The sequence below is a fragment of the Triticum urartu genome, chromosome 4 (genome assembly GCF_003073215.2).
Source record: "Triticum urartu cultivar G1812 chromosome 4, Tu2.1, whole genome shotgun sequence".
Classification (NCBI taxonomy): Eukaryota; Viridiplantae; Streptophyta; class Magnoliopsida; order Poales; family Poaceae; genus Triticum; species Triticum urartu.
Window position 1 is genome coordinate 615,423,704 of NC_053025.1, and position 16,726 is coordinate 615,440,429.

The 16,726-nt window shown below is 45.4% G+C and overlaps 1 pseudogene; it reads right to left on the reverse strand.

The window, feature by feature from the left end:
- Positions 1–243: 243 nt before the first annotated feature.
- On the reverse strand, positions 244–5,706 carry LOC125553251 (annotated as a pseudogene).
- Between the last annotated feature and the right edge of the window lie 11,020 nt (positions 5,707–16,726).

Genomic DNA, 16,726 nt, shown 5'->3' on the forward strand with positions numbered 1-16,726 from the left:
GAATTATTTTGAAGAAAAACGGAAAGCAAAAATAGTAAAAAAACAAATTAGAAAAACCGGGGCTTTCAGCCCCGCTCGTGGGCCAGCCCACTAGGTGCGCACGGGAGCGGACGGGTGCGCGCTGGCATGTTCGCCAGCGCGTCACGTGCCATATAGGAGAGCTCCCTACTAAGACAAGATAAACCATACATACCACAATGTCTTGAATGTGATAGTTATAAATCACATTTTTCACAAACAAGGTGTCACATATCTCTGACAAGTGGCCATAACGTTTCTCTCGTGTTCAACATGTTTGCTGAACAAGAGAACAACTTCTCAAGAGTTCGTGCTATTATTAGTTCATCTTCAAGCTGGTAAGCGTGCATCAACCAGCATCTTGTGCGGATTTATGTATCAAGCACCCGATCTACCGCCCTTCAAAACAATCTGATCGTATACAAGGTAGGATCAACTGTTGCGCATAGGAAATGGCACCAGAGTGTAAGCTAATCAGGTTGTCTGACTGAACCATCAAGGACAGCACCAAGAGACACACAGTACCAGGCCAAAAATTAAACTGATGAACTACGAGGTGAATTGGCATTGTCATCTGCAGCTCTGCTCGGCACCGGCAATGAGCCGATCAATCAGCTGGCGAAGGAGTGTTCCGATCAGTCAGCCATGGTTGCCTTGCCGACATGGCTGAATCTGAATCCTCCATCTTTCTACCTGAACAACATGTTGTTTACCTCCCCTGCACCTGTACCATACATACAGGTACCCCATCAGTTCAGTATGGTTCAGTTGAGTTGCTATCAATCATGCATCTATATATGTATGCACACAACAACTGTTCCATGTGTGAAGCAAATGTAGATGCAAAGCTTACCTGTCTGGCTGCTCCAGGCATTGTCCGTCATCAAGGGTGCCATCTCGGTCAAACACCCTGGTGCACACAACCTGCAACCAGTTCGTGAGACCTATTCTCAGATATAAGAATGTATATATAATATACCAACCCTCATCGCAACACTAGAATTCGAATCTTGGTACAGATTTATCAAGAATAAATGCTGAATTCTCGACATGGCAAACGAAAGGTGTTTAATTATCAAATTAAATAGTCCTGACAGTGTTCCATTTTTTACATACTCCCTCCATTTTTATATACAAGGCCACAAACTCATATTACAGGTACCAAGGTAAAATTTAATGCTTACTTTGCAAGTCAACATTTTTTTTTCGTTTACTGGAATCATTAATACGCAACATGCATGCAAGGGAACTGAGTGGAGGAACTAGCTAGTGTCATTATGTTGGCATGCATGCAAATATTAAACAGGTTGCTAGTACGAGGAAATGTCATTAATTCTTTCCTCGATTACTGTTTGTGGCCTTGTATAGATGCAAAACGTATATCTCATAGTGGCCTTGTATAAGTAAATGGAGGGAGTACCTATCAACAACGGTTCAGTTAGTACCAAAGGTTCAGCAACAAGTTCATTATTGGTGAGGACGGTCTCCCTATATATCCTCCTCCACATGAAGAGTCCTGCCACTTTACTCCTTGGTGCCCTTCAAGCCCGCACGTCGTCAGTCTCCTTCTCCTTGATCTTCCTGAGCTTTCTCGGGAACTACTGACTGTCCTGGGTGCACTCTGCATCAGCCAGCAAGAGTTTATCCACATGCAATCTGTGCCGGCCAAGTGCCGTGAGTATCCCAAGCAATGCTTCCCAGAAGACTGACAAGGATGCCACATCACAAAGTATTAGAAATCATCACTAGTAGCATAAAATATCTCATTGAAACAAATTTGTGAAGTAAAAACAGGAATTAGAAAGGAGAGATGTGATGTTCTCTTCTGTTGCTATGGCAAGGAAATCATACATGATATGGCATCTTTTTTGGTGCTTCCTAGCTCAATAGAAGTGCCACTTTTCCAGGATTAAAAAAAATGAAGTACTACACTCAACACCCAGACATGAACATCATTCCCATCCACACATACCACCAGACCAATCAACAGTTTGTACAATGTTTCTAATACTTCCACCATTTGGTTGGAGTAGCTGCCAAACCAGTCTGTTGGTGCCACTGCTATCACCTTCTCACCATCACTAGAGCATGTAACATGTATCTCCTAGTTGCAGGTTCTAACAGGCATGGTTGACACTTTCAGCCTTTATCCTTCTTCTCTAACAGATCATCCTCTAAAAATATATTGACACAATAAGAATTTAGAGAGTGGAAAACATGCTTACAGAAATATTATTTGTACTGCAGATGGAGACACGGTAACAGGTACATGGTTGCTCAAATTTGGTGGTTTGAAGAAGATGAAGCAGCATTAATTGACAGATTTTGGACTGTCTTCCCGTTAAGTCGAATGTATGGAACATGAGAAATGTTTGGCCAATCTGATCCTCCAGGTTTGAAGTTATTTTCCATGTTGAAGCCATCCATGATCAATTCTTGGAGGTTAAGTGGCACAAGTCCGTTCAGTGACACCGGTAACGTCATGGTAAAATGAAGTCTTTTCAACGAGACAAGTCTGCCTAGTGTAGAAGGGAGTCGTCCGTGGAGAAAGCGACAGTGAAAAAACTCAATTTTCTCTACAGAGATCAGTTGTTGAAACCATTCCTCCTGCTCTGGGGTAAAGCTAAAGGCCTCCAAATAAGAGATACACAGATCTCTCACTGAGGAGAGGAAAGAATTTCGATTAATCAAGCTCACATCTGTTTCTAGATTGGTAAGGTGAAGTACGCCCTGCTCATCTTGTCTACTTGAATTGTCTGAGAACTCGGCAAGAATGTTAGGACAGCCATAAACATTAACTTTCCTGAGGCTGGGAAAGCAGTGTAACCCATCAATCAAACGTAGCCCTCCACATTTTCTAAGATATAGATACTCCAGTGACTTCAACTGATGCCCAGAGAATAGCACTGGGTGATCGCAGTAAGACATACTTAATTTTTTGAGACATGCCAAGAGTTGTAAATGTTGTGGCAGTGCCTTGAAAAAGTCCCCACAAGCTGAAATGTCAAGTTCTGACAGTGAAGATATGAATGATAGATACGGCACTTCTTCCAGTGAAGGGCAATTGTGAAGTCGAACCTGGTGATGTGTGGAAGGAGAGGGCCATGATCTTCTTCGGCATGTAACCATTTTATCCATGATGTCATCGAAGAAATAGTTAAGTCCTCCAAACTTGGGAGGCAACCGAAAGATGTTCCATCGACATGCTTCACTGACGACAGGTTATCTAGGGTGAGATGCTTGAGTGAAGGGAATTTTCCAAATGGTGGAAGTGCAACCAGAAGTCGACAGTTTCCAACATGAAGGGACTGAATTTTTGTAAAGATGTGACCTTGCAACATCCAGCTTGGTGAAGTTGAGGCCCCGTAACCTTCAATCATGAGCTCTTTCAGATTTGGGTGCGGCTGCAATCCTTCAAGTATATCTTTGGATACATTTCTCCCCTTCAACTCCAAGGCCTCAAGGTGCTTCTTCTCAATCATATTGGCATCCATTGCCTCATGTGTGCTCCTAATGATGTGGATATTGCTAATGCAAAGTTTTCCAGATAACTCTTGCATGTTCTTTATCTCACTTATCATGAATCCATTTCTCTTTCCAGCGCTGAAATTCTCCAATTCTTGAAGTTTACTTAGTTGTCCAATACTAGGAATCATAGAGAGAGAGCTGTAGCATCAACATACAGGTGACGTAAGTTGGCAAGACTATTGATGCTTTGAGGAATAGTATTCCGGGCATATCCGCGGAGGTATAGAACTTGAAGATTGCAAGGGAAGTTGCGCAAATTGCTGATTTTTGTGAAAGAAAGATCAAAGAATCTCAATTTTCTCAAGGAAGAAATGTTGGGCAGCATATTTGTCAGCACCTCCAAATGAGACAAGTCCAACACTCGTATGCTACTTGAGTTAGCCAACATATTGTCCAGAATATCACAGATTGCATTACTGTCACAATGACCAAACAGTAAGATTGTCCGCAGATTTTTATACTTGTTGAGTTCATGAAGGTGAAGTTGATTACCAACGTGCAGAGCCAAGTGGCGAACAGTTGGTGATGCTCTCTGTGAGGTCTCTCTGTGGAGAAAGCATTCATATGAAGAAACACCAATTGCCAGAGCCCGTACTAGATCGTGCATAATGTACCTCTTTTTGTCAAATGTAGCCCGGAATGATCTTTGCACAAGTTCATCAAACAATTTACCTCCAATATCCTCTAATCTAGTGCCACCAGATGCGCTTTGTTCAATGAAATCGTGAGAAATCCACATATTGACCAATCTATCTTTATCAAACAAGTAATTTCCTGGAAAAATCGAACAGAAAGCGAAGCACTGCCTTTGTCTAGGCTGTAGATCCTGATAACTAATCCCCATGTATGGAAGGATTTCACAAAGAACTTCACTCAGGTCCCACCAATCGCTCTCAAGGATGCTTCTCCACTGGTGTACGGTAAATCTGGATCTTAACAGATTTCCCATTACTTTTGCTGCTAACGGCAAGCCATCTAGTTTTTTTGCTATTTGTTCACCAATTAACAGAAGAATCTGATTGTTCTCCACCACAACATTGCTGGTGCCAAATGCATAATACTGGAAAGCTGACCAAAAACTCTCCCATGGCAAAGGTGCTAATGGAACTTGACACATTGTTGCTACTTTGTCTGCAACCTTTTTGCTTTGTGTTGTGACAAGAACTACAATTCCTGGCACTTCACGAGTTATGGCAGTAAGCAAACTATTCCACTGCTCACACATCTCATCCCAAACACTATCTAGCACAAGAAGGAATCTTCCTTCCTGCTGGATGACATTTTGAACATTGTTAACAACTGTTTCCAGACTATCAGCGTAGTCAAAAGATGAATCATTTCCTTTCAAAGAGCGCAACATCTCTTGCAGGGTTCTCTTCACACTAAAGTGTCTTGAAACATACACCCATGCTCTCTGTCTAAAGTGGCCCTTCACACTTCCATGATTGTAAATGACTTGAGCAAGGGTTGTCTTCCCAACCCCGCTCATACCAACAATTGGTATAACATCAACACCACCAATGCGGCACCTTGCCCCAAGCTTTGCTCTTACGCTACTGGATTCTGGTTCAGAGCCAGATGAACCCAGAACAATTTTCAGTATCATCTCCAGAACTTCATCGCGGCCAAACACCTTGACATCAATCGGAACACGAGAAGTAGTCTCTCCACCTATTCCCTCCTTGGTGGATGCTAAGCTGCTCTGCTTCATGAGCTCCAGAAATATGTTGGACGTTGCGCAAAGGTGGTCGAGCTTTTGCACAACACATTCAAGCATTCGCAGACTCTCATCAGGCACAATCAAACCTCTCAGGACCCTAACTGATGACGATATAAGCTCGGACACCTTGCGCTTTCCTGTGAATACCTCACGAGTGTCAAATCTGTCGAGCACATCCTCTGCTTCATAGGCAGCATCATGGAGGTTCCTCAACCACTTGGTAAGACTAGTGTTGATGATAACCTGATTGTCAGCCACCTCAGTTATTGCCTTCACGATCGTGAGGTTTGTGCGGAGTTTTGTCAGAAGCTCTTCAGTAGCATGGCTTAGATTATAGTTGTTGTCAAGGAAATCAATCGTCTTGTCGGCAACACGCTGGATAACTGCCGATGAGAAACCACCAGCCACCTGCTCTACAGTTGCAGACATCATGATTGGGACCCTGCAATGATGATATATTTTTTTAGTCCATACCTTTAAGTAGTTATGCAAAGTTGCCTCGTGTTTATGAAGAGGTGAGCAGATCAAATGAAGAGCTTCAGCTTGGAAAGGAGATAGATCTCTGCTTGACTAAAGATCACTAGATACTAAAAAGAACTTTGAAGCACTATGCAGACAAGGAGACCAGGAAATTACTTTCATATGCACACAAATCAGAAATTAGCTGAGTTTGCCTATTATATTTGTTATAATTGTGAGAACAGACTTTAGTCCCCGAGGGCCTGGAAAGAGATTGTACAGAATGGCATCTCTGGGTAGTGCTGTAAATGTTACTTAGTAAATTCGACACAGGAACTAGCCTGCATGCGGTTATCTTTTTTGCTTTTTGTATCCAAGAAGAGCATGCCAAATATCAAGGTAATAATGAAGAAGTCGGAACAGAGTACAGAAGGAATTGGGAAATTTTAGGAATTATAGGCTCAAGTAACCAAGTATCAAGAAGATGAACAGCTAAGTTAAAGACGACCAAGTCCAGCGAAATTAACAAAGTAGCACAGGATATAGAAGGAATCGAGAAATCCTAGGAATTGGGCCTGAACAAACTTTAAACCATATGAGCAGATCTTGAATAGATTCAGACGCAATCTTCACCAGGAATGAAATGGTGTGTGTGTGAAGCTGGGGAGAGCCGTAACTGCGAGAGAGAGAGAGAGATGGCGGCCGGTGATCCTGCGGGAGGGGAAGGGGCTGGCTGGAAGGTCGGAGATGGCCCGCGGCGGCGACGACAAGCGATGGATTCCCGTGTTCCAGGTCCGAGCCGCCGTCACCCGTCAGCTGCTATCCTGAAGCTGAAAGTTGCCGGATCGGGCGGTGCGAAACTAAGAGCATCTACAGCCCGCCGGCGATCACGAAAGTTTGATTCAGGCGGATGCTTTTGACCCAGAAGGACACTTTAAACGTGACTCAAACAAACGTCTGAACTAATCTGTCATCTTTTGTATCCAGCCCGGGTCGATATGGACGCGTCCGAGCGGACCCGACTCACGCTTGCCCACCCGGCCCACATATATTCCTCCTCATGAGCTCGCCGGACTAAATCCTAACCACTTCACTCCACTGTCCTCCGCCTCCCAAACTCACCTCCGACAATCTCCGACCTTCTCAGTCATGGCGGGCAGCGGATCTGACTTCGATCAGTTCGAAGCCGTCGACTAGGGTGTCATTTCGTGCGGGTTGAAGGAGGCAATGGTCGCCCGCATTGCACTCTGCCGCTCCTAGGAGGACAACGCCCAGCAGACGACGGGATCTGTCCGGCACTACTCCATAGCGTTAGCTCAACGGGCGTTCGAATCCTTGGGGGCTGGATCATCGCGGTCTCAGCATCCTTCAAATCTCTCCTTTCCCATCACCGGTCGAGCGAGGTATGAATCCCACCAAGACCGGTGTGCCAGGCGTGGGGAGGAGAGGATAAGGGTCGCTGTGGCCCCACTCGCTGCCGACACGACGACGGCGAAGGTAGCTAATGCGGCGGCCGGGCGGCCATATAGGAGGAAGTCATCCGCACCCGCATTGTGAAGAAGAGGCAGCGAAGGAACACGCGTGTCTCATCCTGAGAGCAAAGTCGGGCGGTCTGTGCCATGGTCGGACTGCCACCAAATGAGGACAGCGACGGTGAGAACAGCTCCGGTGATGAGCAGATCCGGCTCAATCCCTACTGCATGTTCCACTGGTACTTCCGCAAAAAAGACAGCAATGGCGCCTGAAAGAGCAAGGGTAGCCCGGGATGATCTTCTCCACCATAGCCAAACATGCCAAATTTCGGTAGTACGATGGCATGTTTGGCAATGTAGTAGTTTGAAGATGTGTAATGTATCGTTTATGTATAGTTGCATGAGTTTATATGGATTTGAGGTATGCAAATTGAGGTGTCCGGCTGTAGACGCTCTAATTTACATCTATGATACTCTCTCTATCCATATATAGGTCCTATTAAAATTTTTCCTGTCTTTCATATTGATAAAATTAATAATATGTGAGATATATAATGTGAAAAATTTATCATTAGAAGCTCCTTTAACATATGATTTTTTTGAAAAACTTCTGATATATTCATCTTCAATTATGCAATAAACACTAGAAGTAATAAAAGTTACATACAGACTCAATGTATGAATTTGACGCCATGCCTTGTGTAACTTAATGTCATATATTATTGCTTTAACATATGGTCAAAGTTAGCTTCAAAAATGCATTAGACCTTATATATACGGACGAAGGGAGTAGTATCTATTAATTCGTGGACCGGTCCAAACCTCTATTTTCCCGCAAATTGAAGGCAAATTATAGGATATGTGTGGGCGTTTGGACCACTGCCACGTACGCATCCGTCAACCCGGTCTCACCCAAAACTCTATCCCACGTCCACACCCTCTCTCATCGGCACCAGCTAACCAGTCAGCATTCTTTCAGAGCGCCAGCACCGCATTCATGCCGGCTCAAAGTAGACACAACATCCCACTGGAGCCAGCATTGAAGCGGCCCATCATTGGCACCGCTACGACGACAGGGCCGGCCCGCCCACGTCCATCATCGACCTCACCTTCACCGGTGACAGCTAGGTCGTGGACTCTGACAAGGAGGAGTAGGCATGGGAGACGACAGTGCTTCGTGTCCCATATGGACCAGTCTGTGCCGTTGGGGAACGTGGTAATTTCAAAAATTTCCTACGCACACGCAAGATCATGGTGATGCATAGCAACAAGAGGGGAGAGTGTTGTCCATGTACCCTCGTAGACCGAAAGCGGAAGCGTTAGCACAACGCAGTTGATGTAGTCGTACGTCTTCACGATCCGGCCGATCAAGTACCGAACGCACGACACCTCCGAGTCCTGCACACGTTCAACTCGATGACGTCCCTCGAACTCCGATCCAGCCGAGTGTTGAGGGAGAGTTTTGTCAGCACGACGGCGTGGCACCGCTATGATATGATCGAGGTGGATTATGGTGGAGGGGGGCACCGCACACGGCTAAGAGATCAAGAGATCAATTGTTGTGTCTATGGGATGCCCCCTGGCCACGTATATAAAGGAGTGGAGGAGGGGAGGGGCCGGCCCTCTCTATGGCGCGCCCTAGGGGAGTCCTACTCACACCGGGAGTAGGATTCCCCCTTTCCTAGTAGAACTAGGATCCCTTCCAAGTAGTAGGAGTAGGAGAGAAGGAAAAGGAAGGGAAAAGGAGAAGGAAGGAAGGGGGCGCCCCCCTCCCTAGTCCAATTCGGACCAGCCCATGGGGGGGGGGGGGCGGCCACCTTTTGAGGCCTTTCTCTCCTTTCCCGTATGGCCCATTAAGGCCCAATACGAGTTCCCGTAACTCCCCGGTACTCCCAAAAATACCCGAATCGCTCGGAACCTTTCCGAAGTACGAATATAGTCGTCCAATATATCGATCTTTACGTCTCGACCATTTCGAGACTCCTCGTCATGTCCCCGATATCATCCGGGACTCCGAACTCCTTCGGTACATCAAAACATATAAACTCATAATATAACTGTCATCGTAGCGTTAAGCGTGCGGACCCTACGGGTTCGAGAACTATGTAGACATGACCGAGACACGTTTCCGGTCAATAACCAATAGCGGAACCTGGATGCTCATATTGGCTCCTACATATTCTACGAAGATCTTTATCGGTCAGACCGCATAACAACATACGTTGTTCCCTTTGTCATCGGTATGTTACTTGCCTGAGATTCGATCGTTGGCATCTCAATACCTAGTTCAATCTTGTTACCAGCAAGTCTCTTTACTCGTTCCGTAATACATCATCCCGCAACTAACTCATTAGTTGCAATGCTTGCAAGGCTTAGGTGATGTGCATTACCGAGAGGGCCCAGAGATACCTCTCCGACAATCGGAGTGACAAATCCTAATCTTGAAATACGCCAACCCAACAAGTACCTTCGGAGACACCTGTAGAGCACCTTTATAATCACCCAGTTACGTTATGATGTTTGGTAGCACACAAAGTGTTCCTTTGATAAACGGGAGTTGCATAATCTCATAGTCATAGGAACACGTATAAGTCATGAAGAAAGCAATAGCAACAAACTAAACGATCAAGTGCTATGCTAACGGAATGGGTCAAGTCAATCACATCATTCTCCTAATAATGTGATCCCGTTAATCAAATGACAACTCATGTCTATGGTTAGAAAACATAACCATCTTTGATCAACGAGCTAGTCAAGTAGAGGCATACTAGTGACACTCTGTTTGTCTATGTATTCACACATGTATTATGTTTCTGGTTAATACAATTCTAGCATGAATAATAAACATTTATCATGATATAAGGAAATAAATAATAACTTTATTATTGCCTCTAGGGCATATTTCCTTCATGTGCCTCATGTCCTTTCTCGCCGGTGACCGCACCTTCACTTTTCAGGACTCACGGTCACCGGACATGGACACATAGGGGAATAATAAGGACTTGGAGGGCAGGCACCAACGAAGATGTAGACAAGATTAGGGTCTGGATGCTTTTTCTTGAAGGAAATATGTAAAAAAAACATAATGACTTTGGTCGGCTTTTAATGAAAAATGTTTGGTTTACATTCAATTTGGTCGATTTGTTGAAATATCATTTGAAATGTATGCAAGCATGGTAGAATGACCAGTCCTTGTATCACTGTTGGCAGACGCATCCTAAACAAATACAATGTTGGTTGTTGGGTCCGGATGGAAAATGCCATTATCTCCTTGTGACACCTAAGAGGATCTACAGTCGGGCGTCCTATATCCGTCTCAAACGTCCGGGTAGGCCGTCCGGTCACTGACCGGTCAAAAAACCAACCCAACCAAACCTCTCAAACGGGTCTCAAACGCCTGGGCTGGCCAGCACCCCCTCATATCTGTCCCAAATATAGGGCAGATATGAGGCGGCCTGAGCGCGTCCGCCATGTTAGCCCGACTCACTGCTGGCCCACCCTGGACCCCACAAAAAAAACCCAATCCGGGCGGCGAGCTCAAACCCTAGCTCACTCTCTCCTTCTCTCTCGCTCCGTCCACTCCTCTCACTCTCCGTTCTGATCCCATCCACCACGATGAGCAGCTCCAGCAGCAACTCCGGCTCAGAGCTCGACTACGAGAAGGAGATGGCCCTCCGCACTGCGCTGGAGCGGTCCAAGGTGGAGACTGGCGGCAGCTCCAGATCTGGAGCGTCGCCGCAGCTCCCGCACCGGCACAGCGCGGACACCGAATGCTGGACACTCCCGGCCCGCGCGCAGCGACGCTAGGTCAGCACAGTTCAAGCCAGCCGCGCCATCTCCTTCCCCCGCCGGCTGCTCCTCCACGCGGCCAATATTAGGTGCTTGTGCCCGCGCCTTCGGCCCGCACGTGCTCTCCAGAGTCGGAGGCGCATGCCACGAGAGGCAGTGGGCACGGGAGAGGGACGTGGCGGAGCAGTCCGCGTGCCGCCACCGCAGGATGCAGGCAAAGCCCGACGAGGACGAGCGGCTTCTCGCATGGGTCTATCACCGGTCCCTCACGACGGCGGAGATGGAAGAACGCCAAGGCTCTCCGGCTAGCTATTGAGCAGTCGGGGCGCGAGGCAGAGGAGGCAGCGGCGGAGAAGGCTCAGGTGACAAGGCTGAAGCGGGAGTAGGACAGGACGGTCCGTCGGATGAAGGGGCTCATCGTCCTCTCCGACTCCGACACCGACGACAGTTGCACCTCCTCGTCCGACGACCAAGACCCTCCACCAGCCGCGGACGCCTACAGCTGCTCTGGGGACCGGAAGGGCAAAGGCCCGGCGAGGAAGTGGTGATCCCCCCTTCCCCCCTCATCCTCAATGTTTATATCGTTTTAAGTTGTAGAAGTTTATGAACTTGTCCGTGGACGAACTATGATCTTTTAGATGTGATGAAGTATGTTAATGTCCGTTTGCAGCCGATCTTGTGTTCCTTTGCAGCTAATTTTTGTTGCCCGTTGTTTGATCATGTAGAATAGATCAATATTTGCATGAGTAGTATGGATATAAGGCGCCGGATATGAGATACGCGGATGCAGAATGGCAAATATGAGGGGTGCCCGCGGACGTTTGAGGGGGCCGGATTTGTCAAGTCCGACTGTAGGTGATCTTTTTTTTTTGCGTGGGTGATCTAACACATCTATACTTTGCTAGCGACCGTTGTCTTGATTGTTTTCGGTTTTTTCTTTCTCTAGCTTAGTCATAGTTTTGGTCTGTATAACTTTGCTCTTTGTTGGTATGTTTTTATGTGTGTGTTCGTGTTGGCTATCTGTGTCTTAATTATGTAGAGATTGGATGTGTGCTTATTATATTTTGTATTCACTTTATGTTTCATTTTAAGTTAATGAAATCCATCATTTCATCGAGAGAAAAAAGCATATAGTCGGGTCGGAACAGGTAGATAGAGTTTTCGTCAAATGATGCCACCTGACTATCGCATCCGAGACTTAATGGCAAGTCTTCGTACGAAAAGTCGCAATGGTATATTAGGTGGGGCTTTTTACAAAATGATGGGACGCTGCAGCTTTATTATGTGGCTATTCTAAGCTCTTTTCGCCTCTGGGTCAAGTCCTATTTAAAACAGTGACTACTCCGTGAAAAGCGATGCGACTCCGTGACTCCGTGTGCCAATTGTGAAGTTGTGTTCAATTCACGACCAAGTCTTCACATTGAGTTGTACTATCAAATTGAAAGTATTTACACTGCTTTTTATTATAGTCATTGTGTAATATTAGGCGGTTTGCAAAATTATAGGATCCCAATAAGGTGTTGATGTTTACATAGGAAGGTCACCTGAGCGAATTATCGTTTCTACAAAAGGTCATCCAATCAATGGCAGCGATCTGGGGGTGTTCTCTCAAAAACTACTCACAACGAATGCTCGAGATTTGCCATGTTGCAAAGAAAAAAGTAAAAAATTGCCAAGAATTTGTCATGCTGCTGCAGCAGAGTAGTTGACATGTGTTTTTTCACGAAGTTGTCATAAGATCATCTTCAATAGACGCGTGGCGCTAAATTTTTTGCAGCATTGAAATAGTGTTTTAGTATTTGATTGAAAGCGTTGTGCCACGTTCAACTCCAGTATACGAATTAGTATTTAGGAAATTATATGACCCTTCAACATCATCATGATTTTACGTCAATATTATCATTTATTCATTAGGTAAACAAACCACCACAATTGTCCAGGGGTAAGTTATTTGATTGAAAGCGTATAAAGTGGACCGAGAAGGGGCTTGTCTCCGTGGAGCCGGTCGGCCGGTTTTTGTGGCCTTGTCTGGTAAAGAGGTCCCTCCTAGGTGGTCGACAATCACGGCAACTTCCCTGCCGCCTACACCTGACGCCGTCACATTGGATGGTGTCAATACAATTTTCCTCGGCTCAGCCGAGCTTCACCCAGTTCGGATTTTTAGTGTCTGGCTGAGGGGTCCGGGAGTCAAGTTTGGAGGTCCACAACTTCCAGTCCTGTTGGGCAGGAGCAAACAATTATCGCACATCAAGTAGAATCAAGGCATAGATGCAAAAGACAAGTAACGGCGAGAATTCATCGTTGAACGGGCTTGCTTGTGGAGAAACCATCAAACCGGGGTTGTTTTGCAAAATCCGATGCCTCTCCTTTGAACATCATCGCAGGCAACTCCTTAAGGGGTACACCCTCATGAAACACTACTCGGATTTTTATTTTATTTTTAGAAAAAAAGGATTATCACCGGCCTATGCATCGGAGTGATGCATGTAGCCTTTTTATTAAGTAAACAAAACAAAATGTCAGTGGTTCAGAACAAGCTCACTCAGAGCTGAAATGAAACGCTCCTCGGATGGCCCGAGTAGATTCACTGACCCCATTGTGCTCCCACATCGGATGAACCCGCTACTGTAGAGATTGGATTCCTCGAAGTAGAGCCACCACCATGACATTAGCCAAAGTCAAGCTACTCCAACATATTCCGTTGCATTCCCATTTTTTTGAACTAGATCCCCGTGAAAAAAACCATAGGCGAGATTGCCCGAACCATAGGTCGCCGTGTTGAACACGTCCTCTCTCCGCTAAAAGCCTAAAACCACGTGTCTTTCTAGGATTTAACCATAGCCCCATGACCATTGCGCATCTTGCTATGCTCAGACGTCATATTCCATCGGACGTTTGACCATTACGCATCTTGCTATGCTCAGATTTAACCAATGGTCAATTCTCTGCCTTGAGTAATGACTATTCCATTATTTAATACGATGTGACTTCACGAGCAAATTATGTAGTTGGGTTCAATCCGTTGACTCTTTGATGTCAATTCTTTGCAGTCAATCTGAATATGACCGAACCTTTTGCAAGTTGATATATGACCCGCAACCACCAGTATTATGTGGTTTGTGCTTATCTTCTTCGTCTCTAAGGCTGAGGGTCAAAGTATTCACGTTGAAAAGTCCAGACTTTCTCAAGGGATATTTTTCCATGCTTTTAATCAACATGTTTCTCAAGAGTTTTTTTAGACAATGTTTCTCAAGAGGTCTTTTTTAACATACTACTACTACAGACCCATATGCTCATACAAACGCACGTACACTCATCCATATGAGCACGTTTCATAGACTGAGTCGACACATTATCTTGAGATTGACGAAATTATCACAGATGCTTTCGTAGTCAATGGGAACATCTCCTTTCACTGAACGCACATCGCTGGAAGGCTTGAAATATATCCAAAAAAATGTGAGCATCAGTGTCAAGTTTAGGACATGAACCCTGATAGGCTAGAGATATCGATGTCCTTCTAACCATTCGACCACAGATTGGTCGCCATGTTTCTCAAGGTGACGGTGTGAGGGTGATGGAGGTGGGCAGGTGCGCTCCAGTGCACGGGACGCGCGTCTGGTGGCAGCAGTTGAGTGCACACAGCGTGGAGGTTTGGGTCTACATTTGCATATTAATTAAGATTAATAATGCCTGAAAGTATAAATCTACACACATATGCATATTAATTAGGATTAATATTGCCTGAAAGGATAAATCTGCACACATCAGTTTAACTTAATGTTGCACACTAATAATGCCTAAAAGTTGTCCTTGAACCAATAACCATATTATTGATGGTTAGATTAACTTAATACTGCACATTAAATTATGTTCCCTAAAAGTTCTCTAAACTAATGGCCGCTAATATATAGGAATCGAACATGCCCTCGTATCTCTGTAACCCTAAATCCAATTCACGATCAGCTTTGTCCTAAAGAGAGGTTCAATGCTAAGTCCCATATGGGTATGATTCTATGGAAAAACGAATCATCTTTGAAGTTGTCACCTAGTGATTTATCATGTTGCGTCGGTACTAGTATCAATGTTACCACATGGTAACTTTTTAGCAGATGGTGGTAAATTTGGAACTAATGCAATGGCAACTTCAGTAATCATGGAATGGGAACTTTAGAGTTTGAAATAAAAATGTCGAAACATACTCATGGGGATCTACATACGAATTTATCAATGATACAAAGCTAACATTGAAAACGAATTATGCATAGACAAAACGATTCATACTGTAGACCTTTTTTTATCTTGTTCTATTTTCTCAGTCCCCACATGCATGCTTGTAGATGCTTATGTGTACTCTAGTCACACAACCAAGTGCATGTCGCTCTCGGTGACGAGTGTGAAAATGTTGGCTCACTATATTTTCTTAAACTAATTTAGTGAGCCAACCTTCTCACTAATTTATAAATAGAACATGTGCCGGAAAGCAAAATGTGTGCAAAGGTTTAATCATCACACACAACCAAGGAGAGAGCCAGCAGCACTGCAGACTGCAGTGCTACTGGTCGTCATGCCATCCATGCAGGCTCACCTTCTGGGCTGCCGCTCCAACACCCAACAGCTTCGTCAGGTCAAGCTCGTCCTGCCATGATCGAACACCAACCGCTGGATTTGAATCATTCCAGACCCCGACACCTAGACCACGACATTGGACCCACCAAGACACTCCCCAACACCACGCATGTGCATGCCATGACACAACTGATGAAGCAGACTCACGATCAGCCCTCTATTAAGCCGCCACCAAAGGAGTCACCCAGATCTAGCACCTCTAGATTCTTTGGCAAGGTGCTTGTCCGCTCGAGTCATGGGTCACCTTAGTGGGGACGGTTGGTGGCTGGTGGCCATAGCCATCTTGGTTGGGGCCGCCATAGCACGGGATGCGACACAAGGGCCACCAAGCGATGGCCAACCCAGAGCAGAGGCCACCGAGGAGGTGAGGCCCACCACCGGGACGACTGGATTCATGATGATAGCGCCAGAGCGAGCACAAGGAGTGTGCAAAATGACGTCAGCATGCAGTCATGAAACTAACAAGCATGCATGCCAGCAGCAGTAGCCATAGCCACATGGTCGGATGAGGCGGCAACGCTAGCCGAGCCCGTGAAAGGGTTGTGGGGAGGAGACTGCGCGAACCAAGCATGACGACGAGATCCAGGCGAGGAGGGCACATGTGCACAAGAGAGCTTCCTGCACGAAATATGCCATAGAGGCAATAACAATGTTATTATTTATCTCCAGATTCAGAATTGAGTTTATATTTTCGTGCTATAATTGCAATGGCTCTTGAATATGAGATTAAGAGGAAAAATCATTTGCATATGTGAAACGTATACACCAAGTATATCCTTAGTCTTGCCTCTAAGACTAGCCCATGTATTGCATGATAATCCTGTTTTCCTGATCATGGGGCATTGCTAAAGTAACAAGGGTGCCAACAATAATGGGAGCAAATTGTTAGCAGAATAATGGGGCTGGACAGGCCCAACTAAATGATATACTATGAGGTCACATCGTCACCTTGTTTGAAGTATAATCATAACTGTGTTAATGTATATTCACCTTCCTAGACCATGAGAATGTTGAGCACCTTCACGTTGGATGTTTACTTTGAGGTTGTCAAACGTTACCCATAATAGGGTGATTATAAGAGCAACTTTCGGGTACATCAGAAAAGTATGTT